Here is a 6,941-nt window from a genome sequence, read left to right on the forward strand (position 1 = left end):
AGTTAACACGGCTCAACATGTGTGTGTGGTTCAACGTTTTTACGTCGTCTATCTTTTCCCTGTTTGACAGGTTTGTTACAACATGCGGGGTCCTAAATCGACTTAATTATTATTTTCTATGTTTTACGTTGCAGTCTAATTTCTTTACATTAATACACCGTAACTTCAGTATTGGTTGTCGCTGGCGATGGTGTGGTATTGGTGCGATTCGGCACGGTTTTACGTCCCGACGTATTGCGGCGGGTGGTAAATCTAGTTATATATAATTTATAATTTTTAACCTATTTAATTTTTTGTTAGTTAGTTCCGTTTTTTTTTCTAAAATAACTTTCGGTTATTAACTTTCTTAAAAAAACAAAAAAAAAACGTAGCTATCATTAGTCTTTATTTTTACATTCCGATTTTTTTTTCTAAAGCAAGGTTGTATTTAAAATCAATTATTCTTTTATCCTAGTTCGTAGCAAGAACCTGCTTCGGTACCTTTGCAAACCGAACCGATAATGAGCAAATGACACCATTACTAGTCTATTATGGTCTCTTTTCAAAAAAAAAAAAAAAAAAAAAAAAAAAAAAAAAAAAACTAGTCTATTATGGTCAGTAATGTTTGACTATGGTTATTGATTGTCAACTTTGATTAATGGTAAGTTGGGGCATTTATGATTGTGTTTAGTCAAATTATTTTGGTTGACGTTTAATTAGGATGAATGATGGTCAATTAAAAACTTTGATGATAATTTAAGGCCAATGGATGGTGAATTGGAGCGGTTGATGTTCAATTATCGCCATTAAATGGCCCATTATGGTAAATTATAATTAGTGGTAGTCTATTACGCTAGAGGGTATGGTGATGGTCCTCCAAGGGAGAATGATCCGTCACGTAGGCGCCACATCATAGTCCTCTCAAGGATGGTCCATCCCACAAAACTAGAGGGTATGGGAGGATGGTCCTAGATGATCCTACCCCACCACTTTTATATTTTTTATTTTTTTAATCTCTATGCACTATGTACAAGTAGTAATGCCTAATATACAAATCACTAAAGCTACATAAATCTTTATTTTGAAATTCAAACAGTACAAGTAGTAATGCCAAAAAAAAAGGTATGTTTATGCTATGCGCCCTTTGCACCTGGAGTGCGCATTGCGCCTTTGATAGGTATGATATTTATGCTGCATGAGAAGCCTAAAATTCTGCAGATGTCGTGCTATTTGATGTTACATTTCAACAAAACCACTATTAATCTCTTACTCTACGTAGTTAAAGGCGCGCGCCTAGGCGAGATGCAGCAAAACCGCCTTGAGTGCACTGAACCAGAAAAAAACCCAACCAAAAGTGGTTGCAAAAAGGTCTGAACCAGCTGAAAACAAGTCTAAAACAGCCAAAAATGGTCTGGACCGTGCGCCTTGCTTGTCTTAGGCGTGTGCTTTTTAAGCTCCTTACGCCAAACGTCACCCTTTGTGACTTTAACTACCTAGCTCTTACTATAGACAATACCTGTATCTATGCATATGTAGTTCATGAACCCTTGGCCATTTTTTACTATATGTTTTGTTAAGACATCATCTACCTTTATTCGAAATATCTTCATACATAGCTGTAACCAACATCATCATCATGTAATCAGCTAACTTAATTGTTATATAATTTCTTAGGTCATCCTTTATACTATCATTACTATAACTCCCCTACAAGAATTCCAAAAAATACGCAATTAAACCGCCTATTACACGAACAGAACAACTCGAACCAAATCAATCGAGTAATAACACCAGATTCAAATCATATAAACTACTAACTGAAGGTAAAAACGAGCTCGAACAGAGTAAATAAAATAACCTGACAGACGATAGTGCCGTTAGAACGAATCTTAGCATTCCCATAAGGACTGAGCTTGAGGTCAACGATCGAAATCAGACCGTTATCGAATATCTTGTACAGATAGTTGAGTATGAAATTCTCACAGTACGGACACAGAGCTTCGTAGTATAATGATAACTCCACCTTATCTCCGGTGGTGACGGTGATCGGAGATGCAGATGAGAAACAAACAACTGAGCTCGATTTTAATTCATGTAAACAAGCAAACAAAAAATCAGATCATAATTACCGAATTACGTTTAATTCACATTCACAAACAAAAATTTTAGCATAACACATAACCTCAAATTCTTTTTTTTTTCTGATCAGAAACAAACAACTAACAACTGAACTTCAATTCAAATCGTATAAACAAGCAAACAAAGAAACACATCACAATCACGTCCAATTCACGTTCACAAACACAAATCTCAGTACCATACTCAACTTAAATCTCTGTTTTCGGATCAGAAACAAACAATTAAGCTTCATTACGCTCGATTCATCTTCAAAAACAGAAACTACAGCACAACATGTAACCCTAGCTTGTGTTTTGTAACCAGAATTAGTTCATTACTGCACAAAATCAGTTCATTACTGCAATGAATAAACCTAAATCGAGATCTAACAGGACATCAATAGAATCAAAATCTTCACAAAATATCTAAAAACACTAACAGATACACAACTACAGTAGATAAACTCAACAAAATTAATTGCAGAAGCAAATTAAGAACAACTAAAGCTTGAATAAACACATACTGGAGATCGGTAGTTGATCGGAAACGGAAGTAGGGCATGGAGGTGTAGATGAGAGTTCCGATTGAGCTACAGAAGGTGATGATGATAGAGACTGAACACGACCGGTGATGAAACACATACCGGAGATTGGTGAAACCCTAACCCTTTTGTCCTTTTGTGAGCGTCTCAAACGTCCTTACCCCGACATTGGCGACGGGGAAGGAACGGCGACGGAGGGCCAGGAATGGAGAGGTGAACGGCGACGGATGGAGGACGATGCTGGATGGTCCCCATACCGTCCAGCCTTAGGGTTATTGGTGTGAGATTAGAGTCAATGATTACCAATTAAGTTAAACGTGATCACCACAATCAATGTTGGTTAAAATGGTAGTCACTAGTGGTACTTTATTATCAAACATAGTGACTTATAGTCACATACATGTGTATAAGGCCCATTGAGACATTTGTTATGAACTGTTATTGACTTATAATGGACCCATTACAATTCTCATCATCCCGATATATCATGATAATAAGATACATTATGCCTATCAAGTATGGATCACTAAGAAAGTCATGACCATTATAACTTAGACTGTGTGTTGTGGAATGACCCCCCCCCCTTCCACGCTAAACACAACGTCGAAGCAGGAATTACGCTCCCACCCTTTTTAGCCAATCATGTCTTTTTCTTTTCTTATTTTTTTTTTATTTTTATATTTGTTGTGTGTAGTTATTGGGTAGCTATTCCACTACACCTAGTTATTGGATATTTAGTTATGGCTCAAATTCATATGTGGTGATGACATGACAATGGTTTAGTTTTTCCACAAGAGAGTCTTATTACTAGCAATATTGTCAATTCCATAGTTGAAATTATTCGTAGTAAAAATGGTTGATCATAGTTAAAATTAACCAATCAAAACAAATAAAATTTGAAGAAAAGTTAAACATTAGTAGTAATAATATAAAAAACAATGCAACTATTTTGAAAAGTAGTTTTTATTACAATAAAATTAAAACACTTGGTTATATTAATAGGTACGTACTGAGGATGCCTTTGGTTCGCATGTTTCCAATGGAATTTAAGGGAATTGGAATCTGAATTCTATCTGTTAAGATGTTTGGTTCATAGAATTTGATGGAATTGAATCTCAATTCCAGTCTTTATGTGTTTGGTTGATAATGGAATTGGAATTTGGCATGAATTCTTTTAACTAAAGGAATTCAAAATCCTTCCTATATGTGAAGGAATTAAAGTACCTTCATTAGAATCTTCGACCGTTTCGATCTGCAGTTTCGACTCGAACACTGATCACTTCCCTGAATTTGTCCTCTATACACTGATCCAAACCCACCCTCCCCTAAAAAACAAGCAGGGCTAAAAATACGAGTTATAGCTGCAAGCTCACCAAATGTGAAAGTCTGAGCTCCAATTTGACCAAATGGCAAAATGATGCCTTTTTTAAATTGACCCATTCTGACTTGAACCCATTTACATTCATACATTAACAAAGCATGATCATGATCTGACACCTAATCCGACCTGATTCACATATTTTGCCGGCCATCTAATGAATGATAAGAGAGAGATTTACCATCTCACCAGTAACATATATCAACCCGCTTCTCATCTTTTTTGGACGCCTCATATAGTGCTGAAATAGGTTGCGGTTGTGCCAAAATGACATCAAGCACCACTAATGGTTCAGGCAGGCATGCGTGCATCTGAATACCTGAATAGATCATATCAAACCCGTTAATCATAAACTTGACTCACCCACTAAGTTTCATATCAAACCAGTTAATAATAACCTTGACTCACCCTCTAAGTTTCATTTCAAACCCATTAATCAAAACCTTGACTCACCCTCTAAGTTTCCTATTAAACACATAAATCCAATTCAAAGAAACTCATAGGGGCAGAGGAACTCACCATCCACAAACACAACTCCACCCACTGACTCCGATATTCCACCAGAATTTTTGTGGGTCATCATCCCACCATGCACAAGTACCTCCTTTTCTCCCTTATCTGCAACTATAAGTTCACTAACATAACAAAACCAATAGCATTAAGAATTAAAAACCAGTTCAGTGTATAATTATGGTCAGTATATTATGATAGGTTAGAAAGTCAACTGATCTAACTATGGTCAACTGTACCATATCTAGTAGTATCATATTCAAACAGAAAGTCAGCATTCTAAGTCATCTAAATCAGAAAGTCAACCTCAAAGGTTAACATCCTAAAGTCAACATATTTACCACATAATACTAAATTCTAAAAACGAAGTTACATCATAGGTTTACAACATAATATTTATAACTAATAAAAAAAGACTCATCATCGTTTTCTTCAACATATTACTTAAGATCAGAAGAAACAACACACATTACTGAAAAAAGGGAATCAATCTTCCACTAAAATGTAATTGGGATCTACTGGACTAAAACCCTAAGCTAGGGCTAGGGTTTCATTCTCCTTTCCAATAAGTTAATTCATTGTAAACATAAATAGGAAAGATACATAGACAATTTCGATTCAAGATAGTTATTCATGATTTCGTTATATCTATTACCTTATGCTGATGGGAAAATTTTGGTTAACATTGAACCCTTTTTTCTCTTCTTATCTTAACTCATGGAATTTCAAGAGCACATACAGGTGAAAAAAATGGAAAAACAACAACCACAGATTTTATTCTATTCACAATAATTAACTGTGTGCTCTTTGTCACTTTTTTACAAACAGTTGGTATGTGTTTTCACAAGAACAACTAGCAAAAGTTTCACATCTTTAACATGAATTAGACGAATGAGAGTAGAAAAATAGGATATACTTACGTGATTTCGATAAAAGCCAAATCAATATACAAGAATCATTGTAAACATTACCTCCAGAGCCTTACTTTTTTGTCCTTTTAAATCCACTTAAAGCTGCTAGCGTTGTTCACCAACCCTTAGGATGTTCGCCTTCAATATTTGTTGAGTCAAAGAGAATGAATTGCAAACCGAAGTGCTCTGATTTTGATTTGCATTTGGGAACAACTTAGCACACCAGTACTACAAAAACATAGTCTTTTTACAAGGTGGCTATTTGAAAATAATAAAAACAAACCTCACAACCTTCTTCCACAACCCTAAAAGAACAAAAATCAGTGCCTAGAGTTCTATGTAGACAAACTGAAAGCATTGAAAGCGTACCTCAAGACAATTACAATTAGGAATAAACAAAACAGTAAGAAAAGATTATTAAAAACATACAAACTTCGAGTAGCAATTTGAAAATCAGAATAAGCGTTCATGAATCATCAGTGTTTTAGGGTTACAAACAAACAAATCAAGGCCCTATTGGTAAGCAAATCATCGAACACTTGGTGACATGTTGTTGGTAACCAAGACACTTATGTACATCATCAACAAAGTCCTCTAAATAATATTATATGAATCAAATTAAAAACAAGGAAAATGAATATAGTAGAGAACCACTTGCGAAGTAGCAATAGTGAAGCATACATGTCTTTAGGGATCTGGAATCTCCTTCATCGTTGCTTCCTAGAACTGATGCCATGGAGAGCAAAACACAGATAATCCCTGGGGAGAAGTGAACAGATTAGGTTAGGGAGAGGTAAATTAATCTCTGGTGTGTGGGAAATCCAAATATTGGAGGGAAGGATTGTGCGGGAATTAATTTGGGAAGGAGGGATGGTAAATTAGTTTCAAATAATTACAAAACCTTTCAGAAAATATTTTATTTGAATGTACGATAGATATAAATTATATTTTACAAACTAAATTTAAGTGTATATATTAATATAAAAGGTTAAATTTAAACCAATGAAGATTTGAATTAGTTTGAAACTAGAGGTGCAAACAAGCCGAGCGTCTCGCGAGTTACTCGAGATCGGCTTGAAAAAAATCTCGAAACAAGCCGAGCCTTATCGAGTCTGAGCCGAGCTTGAGCCTAAAATAAAGCTCGTTTATTTATTGAGCCCGAGCTCGAGCCTCACATGTGAAGCCCGTTAGGCTCGTCGACCCTTATCGAGCCTTAGTGTAAACGAGCCGAGTGGAGCCGAGCTTATTTAAACTTGTTTACAAGCCGACCTCGAACCTAAAAATAAGCTTATTTAGTAAACGAGTATAAGCTTCACTTATCAAGCTCGCGAGCCTAAAAAATCTATTTATATTATTTTTATTTAATATATTAATTTATAGATAATAAACGAGCCGAGCCCAAGCCGAGCTCGAGCTTGAGAAAATACCAACGAGCCGAGCTCGGGCCCGAGCTCTCATAAGTTAATCGAGCTCGAGCCTGATCAAGCTCAGGCTTGGCTCGTTT

The 6,941-nt window shown here is 35.8% G+C and overlaps 1 long non-coding RNA gene across 3 annotated transcripts; it reads right to left on the reverse strand.

The window, feature by feature from the left end:
* Positions 1 to 1,883: 1,883 nt before the first annotated feature.
* Positions 1,884 to 6,294, reverse strand: LOC110928791. 3 transcript variants are annotated; one of them, XR_004888394.1, is made up of 5 exons: positions 6,119 to 6,293; positions 5,498 to 5,665; positions 4,536 to 4,651; positions 4,206 to 4,335; positions 1,884 to 2,052 (listed from the first exon to the last, which is right to left on the reverse strand). It is a non-coding gene; the product is annotated as an uncharacterized LOC110928791 (long non-coding RNA). The 3 variants fall into 3 exon arrangements; XR_002586685.2 differs by having other exon boundaries at positions 4,198 to 4,335; XR_002586684.2 differs by lacking the exon at positions 1,884 to 2,052 and having other exon boundaries at positions 3,977 to 4,335; positions 6,119 to 6,294.
* Between the last annotated feature and the right edge of the window lie 647 nt (positions 6,295 to 6,941).

The sequence above is a fragment of the Helianthus annuus genome, chromosome 3 (assembly GCF_002127325.2).
Source record: "Helianthus annuus cultivar XRQ/B chromosome 3, HanXRQr2.0-SUNRISE, whole genome shotgun sequence".
In the NCBI taxonomy this organism is placed as follows: Eukaryota; Viridiplantae; Streptophyta; class Magnoliopsida; order Asterales; family Asteraceae; genus Helianthus; species Helianthus annuus.